The following is a 12,494-nucleotide window of genomic DNA, read 5'->3' on the forward strand; positions in this document are numbered from 1 at the left end:
TGGAAGCAGTCAATAAATTATTTGCCAAATAAATATGTGAAGGAATAACTAAAACACATGCCAAAACATAAGAACCCACAGGGCACAAAACTACCAGCTTACACTAGCTTTCTTCATTCTATTTAGATATCTATTTGTTGCCATAGTTAAATGTTTAAAATAAAGGTATGTTGAGTTGAGAGGCTACTCTGGAGGTTGCTTTTATGCAAGCTTCAATTAGACCTTGCTACCTATTGTAACCTGCCAAACCCCAACCAGGACCATTCCAGCCAATCCTAAAGAACACCTAGGGCAATATATAAGATTCCACAAGGTTTCAGGCACTAGAGTAGCTCTCCAGAAACCTACAACCTCCAGATGGGTCCCTGGTCCAGTTAAGTCCTGAAACCTAGAGGGCCCAGTCTCTCCAGAACAATCAGATAGTTCCATCTTCCTACCCCATATTAGTGAAAGACCCTTCTAAAAGCAAAATTTAGAATTGCCATAGCCCAAACACCCCTAAAGAGAGGGATGGAAAGATCAAAGGTGATGGTGGAGCTATACAGAGAAGAAAGGATTTAACAAATATGACTGCTGAATCATTAAATCGTTATTTCTTTTAGTCTCCAGTATCTTAGAGCAGCTAGAAGTAAAAACCTAAACTTGTGGAACCGTAACCCATACAAACTCTGAAATCTGTTTCGTAACTAATTGTGCTGTGCTTTGAAATTTATTGCTTTTTTGTATCTATGCTATTTTTCAAAAAAAAGAAAAAAGTTGATTACAATGATAAAAAATATTCCTTCTAACCTCCTATATTCTGGAGCAGGTTAGAAGGAAAAATCTGAGACGATCATATGGTAGCCCATGACAAACTCTGGGATCTTGTTGAAGAGTGCTTTGAAAACTACTGCTCTTTTCTTTCTTTGCTTTGATTATATGTTATATTGTACAATTTTAAAAAGTTAAAAAAAAAAGAATGCTTGTATTCTTGTATGTTTTATTAATAAAAATACAAAAAAAAGTTAACATCACCAATGATAAGTCATGTTGATACCGTGTAACCCCTGATTATTACATGATGAGAAGGGCATTTCACCTCCATGGTATTCTTCCCAAAAACTGCATAAGCCCAATCTACTCATGAGAAAACAGCAGACAAACCCAAATGGAGGGACAGTCTTCAAAATATCTAACAAATACTCTTTTAATGATATTCTGGATGGGATACTGGAATAGAAAGGTGTTATTAGTGGAAAAACTAATGAAATTTGAAAAAGTCTTTTATTAGTAATTAATAATATTATATCAATATTAATAGTACTGTACCAATGTTCACTTTTTTTAGTTTTGATCACCACACTATAGTTAAGATGTTAACATTAGGGGAAGCTGGGTCAAAGATCAACAGGACCTTACTGTATTATTTTTGCAACTCTTCTGTAAATCTAAAATTGTTTCAAAATAAAGCATTTAAAAAGAAATGCTTCATCAGTGACATATAAAAGGAATCTAAATGGTTAAGAAATACATAAATGCTACAACAAATACAGCATTTTACCTTGAGAAAGACCTGAGGTTTGTTATGGAAGTGGGCATTGGAAAGGTTAATGCTTGGGAACTATAGTATTAGAAGGACGGCTATCTGAAATCAACAGAACATTTTAACATCAGACATGGGTAGGTACAGCTCATAACAGGGCAGTAAACTGAGGTAGGTGAGAGATGTCTGAGGTGTACACATCTTGTCAATCCCTTTCATAGCTCAGTTCAGCAGAGCATGGTTTTCTGCATTCACTTAGCATTTCTTGCAGGTGAAATCACATGTAAAAATATATGAAATTTCCATTATACTCAGTTTCCTAAAGTATCAGTTGCATTGGAACAAATTCACCTTTTCTTATAGAAGACTGTATTGCTGTAAGACTGAAATGCAGCCATTAAAAAAAAAAAATCTGGTGATATCGAAATGACTCCAAAACAAATTATTAAATACAAGATACCCAGTGAACGGAGGTCGCTGAAGGAAGCACTGACTGAGTCGACTGGCAAACACATACGCATGATTGGTGTATACGTATGATGGTGTATACACATGACTAGTGTATATGTATGACTGAATATCAACTGAATATCGTGCTGCTACAAAAAGGAATGAAGTGGTGAGTCATGCAAAATGCAACAATGTGAATGAACTGTGGGACATTTGGTGAGGCAAAATAAACCAGAAACAAAAGAGCAAATATTGTATGATCTTACATAGAAAATACTTATAAGAAAACGGGTCTAGATTTTAAGTTCATGTAACAGTCACATTTAGTCCAGAGTGGTAAGTGTTATTACTTGATTTTGAGAGGCTGTTTTATATATGTATAACCTGGTATTTAGAGATAAAAACAAAGCCAATCAGGTTGGGATTAAGGTAATTTCAGAATACAGGGGTAAGGAAGACACTGTCTGTATTTTAAAAACCTCATCTACTCTGTGAGACCAAAGGAAGAAAGGTTTATTTTGTCCAGAACCTAAATTTTCTGTAGCACATAATTTGTTTTGGAGTCATTTCGATAACTCAACCTGTCCCGATAGATCATTTAAACAATCCAAACACAGGGAGCCCAGAATAACAATGAGGGTCTTTAATCCTATATAGCTTAATGTAATGTCTGGATAAATCTCAGAGTATATTAAGCAAATAATCAAAAAGTATTAGCAGAGTTCCTTAAGGATGGGAGAAAAAATATGGAACTATTAAACTTTACCACTGGGAAATCCCTGATACTTGTGAAGCTTATGTACATAGCAGAGAAGCTCAGCCTACCTATAGGTATGCCTAAGAGTTACTTCTGGAGAACCTCTTTTGTTGCTCAGATGTGGTCTTTCTCTAAGGTAAGTGAAATCCTTGCCCTCCCCCAATGTGGGACATGATATCCAGGGGTGAAAGTCTCCCTGGTGGCATGGGAGACATCTTCCAAGGATCCCATGGCACTGTGGGATCAACAATTTCATTCTCACCAAAAGGGGGAAAAGAACAAATAAGGTATCAGTGGCTGAGAGAGTTTAAATAGAGTCGAGAGGCTACTCTGGAGGTCACTCTTACGCAAGCTTCAGTTAAACATTACCACCTTGCTGAATTCCAACCAATCCTAAAGAGCACCAAGGGTGTTATATAAGATTCTACAAAGGTTCCAGGTACTAGGGTCACTTTCCAGAAACCTACAACCTCCAGATGGGTACCTGGACCAGATAATTCCTGAAATGCAAAGGGCCCTGCTTCTCCAGAACATCACTAATTCTATTCCCCTATTCCATATTATCAACAGCCCCTTCCAACAAGAAAAAGTTAGAATGGGCATAACCCAAATACTCCTAAAGAGTGGGAGAAAGACCAAAGGAAATGGTGGACTTACACAGAGAAGTTAGGGTTTAACAAATGAGTACGATTGCTGAATTATAATACTGATATTTCTTTTAGTCTCCAGTGTCTTGGAGCAACTAGAAGTAAAAACCTAAAATTGTGGAATTGTAACCCATACCAAATTCTAAAATCTGTTCTACAATTAATTGTTGCTATGTGTTTTGAAATTTATTGCTCTATTGCATATATGCTATTTTTCACAGACACACAAAAGTCGATTGTGATGACAAACGCATAGCTATGCTACTGTGAAACCACTGATTGTACACTTCGCATGATTATATGGTATGTGAATATATAATATATATTAAAAAAATAAATAATTTTTAAAAATCAAAGGAGAAGGTGGAGTTATAAAAGAGAAGATAGGATTTAACAAATGAGTATGACTCCTGGATCATTATATTGATATTTCTTTTAGTCTCCAGGGACTTGGAGCAGGCAGAAGGAAAACCCTAAAATTGTAGAACTGTAACCTGGACCAAACTCTGAACTCTGTTCTATAACTAATTGTTGTGGTGTGCTTTGAAATTTACTGCTTATTGTATATATGTTGTTTTTCACAATAAAAAAAAGAGTATTGAGTGGGCCATGGTGGCTCAACAGGCAGAGTTCTTTCATGCCATGCCGGAGACCCAGGTTCAATTCCTGGTGCCTGCCCATGTAAAATTAAACCAAAAAAAGAAAGTATTGGTAGAGTCCCTAAAGGGGAAATATATATATACATGCAACTATTAAACTCTCCCATCTGGGAAGCCCTGCATACTTTCCCAACTATTGGGGACTCCCAAGAAAACAGGCCAATCCCTGGATTTTTGAGGCTTGTTTTTAAGAAACTTATTTCTGTAAGGGAAAAGCTAAGTCTACTCATAATGAGGCCTAAGAGTTGCTTCCAGCAAACTTCTTTTGTTGTTCAAATGTGTCCTCTCTCTCTCTAACCCCAACTCTGCAAGGAAAATCATTGCTCTCCCCCCTGGGACATGACCTTCAGGAGTGAAAGTCTCCCTGACAATGAGGGACGTGACTCCTGAGGATGAGCGTGACCCTGGTACTGTGGGATCAATAATGTCTTCCTGACCAAAAGGGAGAAAGAAGTGTAATAAAATAAGGCATCAGTGGCCAAGAGAGATCAAGGGGAATCAAGAGGCTATTCTGGAGGCTACTCTTATGCAAGCTTCAGTTGGATAGTGCTAAGTGCCATGGTTTGCTAAACCCCAATCAACATCACTCCTGTTGACTCTTAAGAACACCCAGGGGTCAAACTGAGTCTCTTAAAGGTTTCATGCTCCAGGTTTGCCTTCCTGAAACATGTAATTCCCAGAGGGTTCCTAGGCCAGTTAAATTCTGAAGCCCAGAGAAATTAACCTCTCCAGGTTTATCAATTAATCACATTACCTTATCCTTCAGTATGGACACCTCTTTTCAAGATGAAAAAGTCACAACAGGTATTCCCCGAATATCCCTGTAGAGATTGGCAGGATTAAAAGAGGAGGAGGAGGTATAACAAAGAAAATGGGATTTAACACATGAGTATGGCTGATGAATCACTATATTGATATTCCTTCCAACCTCCAGTATTTTGGAGCAGCTAGAAGGAAAAATCTGAGATGATGGAGTGGTAGCCCATGACAAACTCTGGGATCTGTTCTATAACTACTTTTTGAAGAGTGCTTTGAAAAGTATTGCTCTCTTCATTCTTTGCTTTATAGATACTTTATATTTTACAATTAAAAATTTTTTAAAAAACACATACTCTCAAATAATGTTTTAAAAATAAAATATATAGTGATCACCAAAACATACACCACCTTGTGAATAAAAGCATTTCAAGTAAAGTTGAAACCATCCTTTCTCCTCCACCCCTGCCAGCTGCACTCTCCTCACCCTCACCTTTCATTATCACCACATAACACCCACCCCACACACACCATGACTCACCCTTCAGATAAACAGTAAAAAAAATCCTTAGCTAGCCAAACTAATACTTCTACCTCCCCCTTTCCATACTCATCAAAGTTCACAAGCATGATATCTCACAATCACCTTCCAATGGGTTCATACTTCACCTCTCCCTTCTCTCCACTTAAAAAAATGCTATTTATCCTTCAACAGTCTAAATTCCAACTCATCCATGAAGTACACTCCAGTCATTGAAAACTATTTTTCTGAACTCCCCCAGAAAACTTATGACTCCCTTTTCATAAGTCTCATGTTCTACGAGGGAATAGTACACCAACCCTACCATTCCCTTCTGTAGCAGTGCATAACACAGATGAGGGGGCAGGATTAAACGGACTTGGATGGGAGCTGGTTTAAAGAGGCAGCAACACTTAAACAATAAAGTCTTTACTGAATGAGAAGAGAGGGGGATGAGCATTTCTGAAAATCTATCCTAAGGAAATACCCTCAAGGTAGGGTGATGTACACCATATTTGTGAGCTACAAATCACAAATTTACAACTTAAACATTAGTTCTCCTCTTCCTATATATTCCTATATACTTTATAATAAAAACCAGCAAATAGCCCATAGCAAATTATACTGCAACCACTGAATGAAGTAATGTGAAGGCATTTAAAACTGTATGAAAAACAGACGGGACTCTTTTAGTTTGTGAAAGCTGCCAGAATGCAATATACCAGAAACGGAATGGCTTTTAAAAAAGGAATTTATCAAGTTGAAGTTCACAATTCTAAGGCCCTGAAACACCAACGAGAGGTTACCTTGATTCAAGAAAGGCTGATGCTGTCCAGAACATCTCTGTCAGCTGGGAGGGCTCAAGGCGACTTTAGCTAGCTTTCTCTCCTCATTTCATAAGGCTTCCCCAGGGGCGTTTTCCTTGTGCATCTCTAAAGATCTCTGTGTTGACTCTAAAGCTTTCTCCAAAATGGTTCCCTCTTATAGGGCTCCAGTAAGCAACCCCACCTTGACCGGGTGGAGACACATCTCCATGGAAACCACCTAATCAAAAGTTATCACCCACAATTGGGTTAGTCACCTCTCCATGGAAACAATCAAAAAGATCCCATCCAGCAATACTGAATGAGGATTGAAGAACTTGCCTTTTCTGGGGTACACAGCAGTCTCAAACTGGCACAGGAGGGAATTCTGTAAGCTATATATGAAGGTATGTATATTTTAACATCTAAAGAACTCGATACTAAATTAGAAAATAGCAAACACAAAAGAAACGGTGGACAGAGGACAGCAGCGAGAATTCACAAATGGCAAAAAAATATGAAATATAAGTTCAAACAAACCAGTAAGAAAATAAAAAACTAAAAGGCACCATTTCTCTTCCATCAAGTTTAGTTTGGGGGCAGATGGAAATAAGGTGTCCAAAGAAGGGGCCCCTTTTCCTAATTCGCACCTGGCTTCGCGTCTTCACACCTCATTCAACTATTGCTCTCTGGCTTCTATCAGCAACTTCTAGAACTCACAGTAATACCAGTGACCAAATCAATAACCTCCAAGTTGCCAAATCCAGCTGGCTGCCTGACAGAAACACTAATAAGAGGCCACTTCTCTATTTCCCAGAAGTTGAACTCCTGGGGCCTGCAGGGTGCCAGTCTCCTGCTTTTCTTCACAGGCGTGCTGGGTCCTTTCACTGCTCAGTCTGTACTCTGTCCCTGTGTGTACAGTCCCACAGCTGTGACTCCATCTATGTACTGATTACGCCCCAATTTTTATCTCCACTCCTAACTTCTCTCTTCCCCAAGTTCCAGACCTCCACATACTGACAACCGCTAACATGCATCTCAAATTTATCACATCTAAAATAAAACTCAAATTTATTTTTCTTCTACTCTTCCCCATTTCAGTAAACAGCATGTCCACCTGGGTCATTCTGAACAAAAAGCAAAGCAGCTGCTACCCATCCCTCCCCTCATACACCAGTCCACCCCTCCCTGTGTCTTGTCTGTGCTCCTGCATCTCACCGCTGTCCACGAACTGCCGCCAGGGGCCTCAGGTGCTCTGCTCCCACCCGGGCCTCCTGTCCACGCCCGGCTTTGCCAGCTCTCTGAGCAGGGCGCGCCTGTCCCTTGCCGAGAGCCACCCACAGCTACTACGCCCCCAGGTAGCACCCCTGGACCATAACAGTCAGTGGCGTTTCCCCTTTTGCTTGTCTGTATTTTTATTTTTCTAAAGTAAATACTTGCTATTTTCTTATTAGGATAGAGAACATGGTATTGCTGGCTACTAAATAATATTACATAACATTTCTACGTTAAGAGAAAAAGGAATGGAAAATTAGGTAAACTTTAATCACAATTCATAGAAAAGAAAGGCATGTGTAAATTCTAGCAGACACATCAAAATGCCAAGAATGGAGAAATCAGGGCTGTGGGATTACTGGGATATGCTCCCTCCTCTACCTTCTATTTTTGATAACACCATTACATTCTGAAAAAGAACAACAGAGACTGTTACAAACTCACTGCCTCCTGCGATCCCACCCAGCAGACTTCTCCCAGGGCTCGCCTTCCCTAACTCCCTGGGTGATCCATCTTTCCAAGTCCTGCTCATCCTCCCAGGGGGACAGGGATGGCAGGGCATGCGACAGGCGGAGAGGAAAGTTCCAGGGCTCTTCTTGGTGGGTCCACAATTTGCTGCTGCTGGGCCAATCTCGTCTCCAGACCCCACCGGACACCAGAATACCATGTCCACCAAGCCCCACAGACACAACCAGTGCCAGGTCCTCCCCAGGGGGATCTCCCAGGGGTTTCTCACCTGGACTGAGGCTCCTGGGACGGACCCTCACCCGGACCCAGGCTCCTGTGGGGACCCTCACCTGGACCCAGGCTCCTGGGGGGACCCTCACCTGGACCCAGGCTCCTGGGGGGAACCCTCACCTGGACCGAGGCTTCTGTGTGACCCTCACCTGGACCAAGGCTCCTGGGGGAACTCTCACCTGCACCCAGGCTCCCAGGGGGGGACCCTCAGCTGCACCCGGGCTCCTGGGAGGAATCCTCACCTAAACCCAGGCTCCTGGGACCCTCACATGGACACGGGCTCCCGGGGGGACCCTCACCCGACACGGGCTCCCGGGGGGACCCTCACCTGACACGGGCTCCCGGGGGTACCCTCACCTGGACCCAGGCTCCTGGCCGGGAGTCCGGCCTCTCTGCCGACATCTTCGCTTCCCCTCAGAGGCCGCCGGCTGGCGGGAGGGTGGGGGGGGGTGGGAGGAGGAGAGCGCGCGCGTACCCGCGCCGCCCCGCCCAGACAATGCCCCGGAGAGCGCGGCGCGCGCCCGGCCGGTGCAGTCCCGCTCCCGCCGACACTCACCCTTTTTCCGGGTTTCCGGCTGAAGCGCAGGCCCCACGGGCGCCGTAAGACGACACGGAAACGGGCAGACGCACACAAGGCACCGCGGGCCACACTCGGCCCGGCGACCCCTCGGACGCTAAGCGATCCCTGGGCTGGGCCCGCCGTTCCGTCCCGCACGTCAGCGGCAGAGGCGCGTCGGGAGCGCGCGCGGCGGCGGCGGGGCGGGACTCGCGGGGCCTGGGCGGGGCTCGCGAGGCGTAGGCGGGGCCTGGGTTGGCACCCTCATTTCTCATTTTCCTCTCTGAAGCCGAACAGCTGGCGAGCCAGCCCAAAGTTTGACAGTTTCTTGGTTCTCTTGACATTTATGAAGTTTCCACAATAACAGCTGGTTTTTTGTGTGTGCCATCTGATGCCACCCTCTGTGCTACATGCTAGGAATACAAATAACTATAGTTAGTTACTAACCCATTTTACAGGTGCAGGATCTGAAGCTCAGAAAGGTTGGGACTTACCCAGGTCACACAACTAGTGAATGACAATCCATCAAATCAATGTCTCTTAAACTCATGCAACCTTCCCTCTCCTTTAGCCTGTACCCCTCTAGCCCACCTTAAGACTGCCCAAGATGGTCACAGACTCCCAGCTGGGCTCCAGGAGTCCATCTCAGCTCCTCCTCAATCCCATCCCCTCACTATTTAAAAATGCATCACTAGAGCTGGGGCGGGGGGGTGGCACTTTATTATTTTTTTATACTTTACATATATAATTCTTTTGGATGTTGCACCAGTTTGAAAACATTATGTACCCCAAAAAGCCATGTTTTAATCCTGATCCAGTCTTATGGGAGCAGCTGTTTCTTTTAATCCTGATTCAATACTGTAGGTTGGAAACTTTTGATTAGGTTATCTCCCCAGAGATGTGTCCTGCCCAAATGTGGTTGTGATCTTTTGATTAGATGGCTATGTGACTCCACCCTTTCCAGGTGGGTCTTGGTTAGTTTACTGAAATCCTTTAAAAGAGGAAACATTTTGGAGAGAGTCAGAAACAACAGAAACCACAGCTTACAGGAACTTAACAGCAGAGCTGACACAGATGCTGACACTTGGAGAACGGAGACGTGGATGTTTGGAGAGGCTTGGAGCCCAGCAGACATTGCTATGAGATGTTAAGCAAGCCAGAACCTGGAGAGAGCCAAGGGAAGCCAGGAAAGGAAAACCAGCCCCAGAGAAGCAAAGTGAGGAATCCCCACAGGAACAGAGGCTGGAAGCAACAGAACCCAGGAGCAAGGGACCAACAGATGCCAGCATGTGACTTCCCAGCTGTCAGAGGTGTTCCGGACACATTGGCTGTGGTAGTTAGATTCAGTTGTCAACTTGGCCAGGTGAAGGTGCCTAGATCTATTGCCGTGGACATGAGCCAATGCCATGTGAACTTCATCTGTTGCTGATTACATCTGCAGTCAGTTAAGAAGCGTGCCTGCTGCAAGGAATGATGTTTGATTTAATTGGCTGGTGCTTAAATGAGAGAGCTCAATGTAGCACAGCCCAAGCAGCTCAGCATACCTCATCTCAGCACTCACAGCTCAGCCCAGGCTTTTGGAGATGCAGAAAGAAATCACCCTGGGGAAAGTTGTTAGAATCCAGGGGCCTGGAGAGAGGACCAGCAGAGATCACCCTGAGCCTTCCCAAGTAAAAAAGAACTTCAGTTGAAAGTTACCTGCCTTTCCTTTGAAGAACTAATGAAATAAATCCCCTATTAATAAAAGCCAAACCATCTCTGGTGTGTTGCATTCCAGCAGCTAGCAAACTAGAACATTGGCCTTCCTTGAGTAAAGGTAACCTCTTCTTGGTGCCTTAATTTGGACATTTTTCACTTCCTTAGAACTGTAAACCTGTAACTAAATTCCCCTTTATTAAAGCTGTTCCAATTCTGGTATATCACTCTCCAGCAGCTTACTAACTAATACAGATGTACTTCATGTTTAATAAAAAACGTTGACGGCCTTACACTTGTATCCCCAATAGCAAACCCACTGCATTTGCTCAAAAAATATGTACTGAATGAATGAACAGGAAGGCCAGGAACTGACTCCGAAGCTGTGTGCTATTTTGGGCCCTGAGAGAATGGAGGATTTTATAATACACCACCCTCAGCCTTCTGAGCTTAAGGTCTATTAGGGACAAAGACAGGTGAAACAATATAGTTTTCTCAACAAAGTTGTATTTGGATTTCTAGTCTCTTGTAGCACTGTGCCAGCACTGTGTTAGGCACTGGGTACGTAGGAGTGAACAAAACAGACCCCTACCCTTGCACAGCTTATAGTCTGATTATCAGGAGGGGAAACCTAGTCTAAACTGCAAGGCCAGTCACATTTAGTCTGGAGTGATCATTACTATTCCTGTTTTATTTATGTATAACCTGATATTTAGAGATAAGAATGAAGCCAATTGGGTCAGGATTAAGGTAATTCAAAATATAGGGGTAAGGAAGAAAAAAAAAACTGCAAGATAAAGAAAGGTCTCCCTGAGGAATGACATTAAGCTAAGATTGAAAGAATAGGAATTGGAGAGACAAAAATAAATGCAATGGAAATAAGAAAGGAGAACCAAAAAAAAACCAGTAAGAAAATAAAAATAATGGAGAAAGAAGTGAGGTCAGTGTTCCAGTTTGCTAAAGCTGCCAGAATGCAATATACCAGAAATGGGTTGGCTTTTACAATAGGGATGTATTAGTTTACAAATTCACAGTTCTAAGGCCATGAAAATGTCTAGATTAGGGCATCCAGAAGAAGGTACCTTCTCTGAGGAAAGGCTACTGGCACCGGGTCTCCTCTGTCACATAGGAAGGCACACGGCCGGTATCTGCTGGTCCCATGCTACAGATTCCATCACTGCCAGCGTCTGAGTCCAGAGGCTTTCTCGCTGAGCTTCTGTGGGCCTTCTCTTAGCATCTCTGGGGTGTTTCTCTCTCTGAGCGCTTTTGGCTTTTCTTCTTTTATCCTCTCATGAAGGGCTCCAGTAAAGGATTAGGACCCACCTTGAATGAGGTGGGTCACATCTCAGCTGAAATAGCCCAATCTAAAGGCCCCACCCACAACAGGTCTGCACCCACAAGAATGGATTAAAAGAACATGGCCTTTTCTGGGGTACATAACAGCTCCAGACTACCACAGTCAGCATGAGGGAGTCAATGTCCCCCCTCCCCACTCTTGGGGTCTCTTCTGAATTGGGGCTTAGAAATACCTAGTCAAGGGCTGGGAAGGCTAGAAGCTCATTCTCCCAGCTCAGCCTGGAAAACTGCCTGATTCGGGGGGAAGTAACACTGAGCAGGGCTCAGGTGCAGACAGCAGCACCTGGGTGGAGAGGCGCCTGCCATAACGCTGCTAGGTCTGCACACTTCAGCAATATGCCAGAAATCCAGTCTATGCTACATGGCTGAGAGCTACAGACAGCCCATGGAAACCCATGTAGTGGTCTAATTGGCGGCGCATGGCTGGAGAATACGGTGGAAGGTCCAAGGATGGACAGTGCCCCTAAAGCAGAGGATGGGGATGGAGGAATTACGATGGATAGGTGGAGCATCAGACCTGGAAGGCACTGAAGCAACAGATCCTGAATGGACAGTCAACAATCTCCCCACCTGATGCCAGCTGAGCAGTGGTGACCAAGAGTGGCCAGGGACATGGTGGCAGGGACAAGTGAAGACCTGGTCTACACTCACACTTCTGCACACCTCTCCAGGCACTGCCTCAAGGCCTCCCCTTGATCCCTTAGGCCCTCTTATGAAGCCTAGGGGAAGAAGAACAGCTCTTAGTTTGCAATTAACTGCC

General features: G+C 43.7%; 1 protein-coding gene across 4 annotated transcripts in view; it reads right to left on the reverse strand.

The window, feature by feature from the left end:
- The window catches only part of YEATS2 (YEATS domain containing 2), a 194,398-nt gene extending 185,544 nt beyond the window's left edge, over nucleotides 1-8,854 (reverse strand). For 2 of the 4 annotated variants that reach the window (XM_077148749.1, XM_077148753.1), the window contains exon 1: nucleotides 8,684-8,854. The gene's annotated coding sequence lies outside the window, so the exon portion shown is untranslated. Of the gene's footprint in view, nucleotides 1-8,186; nucleotides 8,422-8,484; nucleotides 8,563-8,683 lie in introns of those variants that run through there. The other 2 variants (XM_077148751.1, XM_077148750.1) reach the window with 2 other exon arrangements.
- Nucleotides 8,855-12,494: the final 3,640 nt, after the last annotated feature.

Source organism: Tamandua tetradactyla, chromosome 2 (assembly GCF_023851605.1).
Source record: "Tamandua tetradactyla isolate mTamTet1 chromosome 2, mTamTet1.pri, whole genome shotgun sequence".
In the NCBI taxonomy this organism is placed as follows: Eukaryota; Metazoa; Chordata; class Mammalia; order Pilosa; family Myrmecophagidae; genus Tamandua; species Tamandua tetradactyla.